The 3,195-nt window shown below is 34.1% G+C and overlaps 1 long non-coding RNA gene across 1 annotated transcript; it reads left to right on the plus strand.

The window, feature by feature from the left end:
* Positions 1-757: 757 nt before the first annotated feature.
* On the plus strand, positions 758-3,195 carry LOC134329411 (uncharacterized). The gene is made up of 3 exons (XR_010014869.1): positions 758-825; positions 1,083-1,159; positions 2,590-3,195. It is a non-coding gene; the product is annotated as an uncharacterized LOC134329411 (long non-coding RNA).

Below are 3,195 nucleotides of genomic sequence, written 5' to 3' on the forward strand. Positions count from 1 at the left end.
TCCTACCTATTGTTTATAATAAGATACATACCTATCGAGATGTCCTACCTATTGTTTATAATAAGATATAGAGCTATCGAGATGTCCTACCTATTGTTTATAATAAGATACATACCTATCGAGATGTGCTACCACTAGTTATAATAAGATACCTATAATTTATAATATGATAGACATAATTTTAATAAGAACAGATCGATAAAACTTAAATATTTACTACAGGAATACATTTCGATAGGGTAGGACAAATCGACAGATAGATCTATAAATCTGCGCTACGGTAGGAAGTTTCGATAGGGTAGGACAAATCGACAGATAGATCTATAAATCTGCGCTACGGTAGGAAGTTTCGATAGGGTAGGACAAATCGACAGAACACCGGCACAGGTAACTAATGTAATCGTTGTGAAATCGTGTGTTTGTAATTTAACTTAGCTATGTTGTTAGATGGTTTATATCGTATTCATAATAATAATAATGTTACCTTTAGATGTATGTTTTAAGTTATTTCTGATAGCCTTTTGCTAAGTATTGCTGGCTATACAGTTAGCTTAACGTACCTACCAAGTTAGTCTTTTTGGCTAACGTTAAAACATAACTATAATTAAATTGTTAATGATAAAAAACACAAAATAATTTGATTATATCTATTGTTCTGTTACTACAATATATCAGTATTATTAATATAATGTTTTCGTATGTTTTTTGTCCTAAAGAGCAGCTGTTAACGTTACCTTGAAATCTTCAGTGAAGAACTGAAAAAGATAACGGTTTTTTATTTAAACTCTACTACATGCGCGAGGAGCTCCTCACACTTGCCTTCAGGTACCTTTTATATTGAAGAAGTGAAGTGATTCTGTCTGACACCACCATGTATTAACGTTAGAGAAAAAGTTACAAATCACTTGCCAGTACGTACACCTGGTTCAAGTCAAACAAGCTTATCAATCGACTGTAAAATACTTTTACACATACATTAACAACTATTAAATTGTATTTAAAAATTGAGAATACTGACTTTTGTTTGTCTAATAGTTTACATGTTTATGTATTTTGTAACAGTGAATATGAATTTATTACAGTTCACATCTGCGCTGAGGTTGCATGGTCCAGGTTTTCAAGAATGAGTTCACTACGGATGAGCTGCGCACGTCTCCAGGTAATCTATAAAGAGCTTTTTTGGTGATTTTTTTTGTGGAACAGTTTAATTAAGCATCGATAAAATAAGAAAAAGCCAACTTTTAACTGAAGTAAATTTTTTCTGAGGTGTGAAAGGCCCTTATCATGAGAAATAAACAACATTTGAAGTGATGAAAAGTAACTTCAAAAATTCACACACAGCGAGTTGACATGATTAGTACATGACATGGCTTTTAATGCACTTAAAGGGTCAGGTATGTGGATGATCCATGAGTAAAGATTAAAAGCAGTGAATGAGTTCTATGTAAGTGTTAAGGAGGCTCTGGGACATCACCCGTTCCCAGCTGGGTTAAAACTGTTCCTTGGCGCTTGATGGAAAAAGCAGTGTGGTGGAACTCTTCCTGTCAGAAAGCAAACTCAGACAATTATTTTTCAATCACAAACATCAGTGATAAAATTTTACAATAATCTCAGGGATAGTTTATATAATGCTCAAAACATGTTATTTTGGCTTGTTCTTTTACTGCGTCTGTGCAGATATCCACATCAAGGGGTCTTTTCCCTAGCATGTTGACCCTACTCCATGCTAAAGGGCAGACACATGTATACATGCACACAATTCTGAGCTACAGTTTGTAAACTATGTTGCTCGTTGCCATTCATAAAATGTAATAAACATAATAAGTTGTATTTCACACTCACGTTTGTTATGATCCCACCTTGTATCTAGGGGTATGTGGGACCAATAACGTGGCAATTTGCTAAAACCAAAAGTCAGAGAAAATAATAAAAGTTTTTTATTTACAAAAGAGCCATTAAAAACAGTCACAAATGCTAAAATTGTTGTTCTCTAGTACCAAACTGGACGGCACCAAATAAATCAACAGAACATAACACTGTTCTACTCTGAGTAACAAGACAGATAGCTACAAAATAAATGAAAGAAACAAACAAACCCTAAGCTTCCCTGTAGATGCAGGTAAAATACCCAAACTGAAGTATTTCCTAGCAGAAGAGATTAAAACAGCTACAACTAAAAACACAGTGCATGGGTTGACACCAATCCCCCCCCCCCCCCCTCTCTCTCCATCTATCAGCCATCTTGATTTCCTGCTTTTAAATGGTTGCCTCCCCAGTTACTCCAACCAGGACTCTCAGTGGGCAGCTAATTCCACCTGATTTGGCTGGGGTAAAGAAAAAAAAAACAGAACAGTTGTACATACAAACATATAGATGCATTTAAAATAACACTCAAGTTTGAAAATCAAAAACTGAACTGTTGGGCCTCTGAACAGTACTGATCATGTTCCTTTTGTAGTGTGTGTGCTTAGTTCTTAACCTGCTGTAATTTCAAGATCTGTGTCTTTTGCCTCAGATGTGACAAGTTGATTTGTGGTACTGTTTAACATTGCTTTTTTGTCTAATGTTTTATGTTTTGTTTTTTTTCAGTGAATTTTGAATTTTACATGGTGATCAGCTGCATCCTATTATCATCAGCTTTCCTGCTACTGCCATGGGGATTACTCTTAAAGTTTCAAACTAAGTATGATATAGTTGTGTTCATTGAACTAAGAGTTTATAGCAAACAATTATATTGTGCCCATATCAATATATAAATACATATGTGTACTTTGTAGCTGTACACTTTTAAAGATTATGGCTTACAAATTAAACTGTCCATCATTATCAATTACCAGATATTATTTTCCAACAAGAGAGCCACTGTTGGCTGAACCTTTTTTTTTTGATAGACTAGTATTCTGAACCTATATACCTATATAATATTCTCTCTCCTTCCACCATGTCAAAAACTGTATATAAACAGTAAATTCCGATGTCGACAGTGTGTATGTATGTAGTGTGTGTTGGGGCAACAAATATGTGAAAATGCCCAGCAGTGCGTCCTCAGAAGCAAGATAAGTAAGCATGTTAATTAAATTTAATTGAGTTGGGTTTATTTATTCATAATACATAAACAATTTTGTTTTTGCACACATTAAACTTATGGTGTCAAAATATATAATGCATGTCCTATAATAAAATAATTTATCCATA

Source organism: Trichomycterus rosablanca, chromosome 15, assembly GCF_030014385.1.
Source record: "Trichomycterus rosablanca isolate fTriRos1 chromosome 15, fTriRos1.hap1, whole genome shotgun sequence".
In the NCBI taxonomy this organism is placed as follows: domain Eukaryota; kingdom Metazoa; phylum Chordata; class Actinopteri; order Siluriformes; family Trichomycteridae; genus Trichomycterus; species Trichomycterus rosablanca.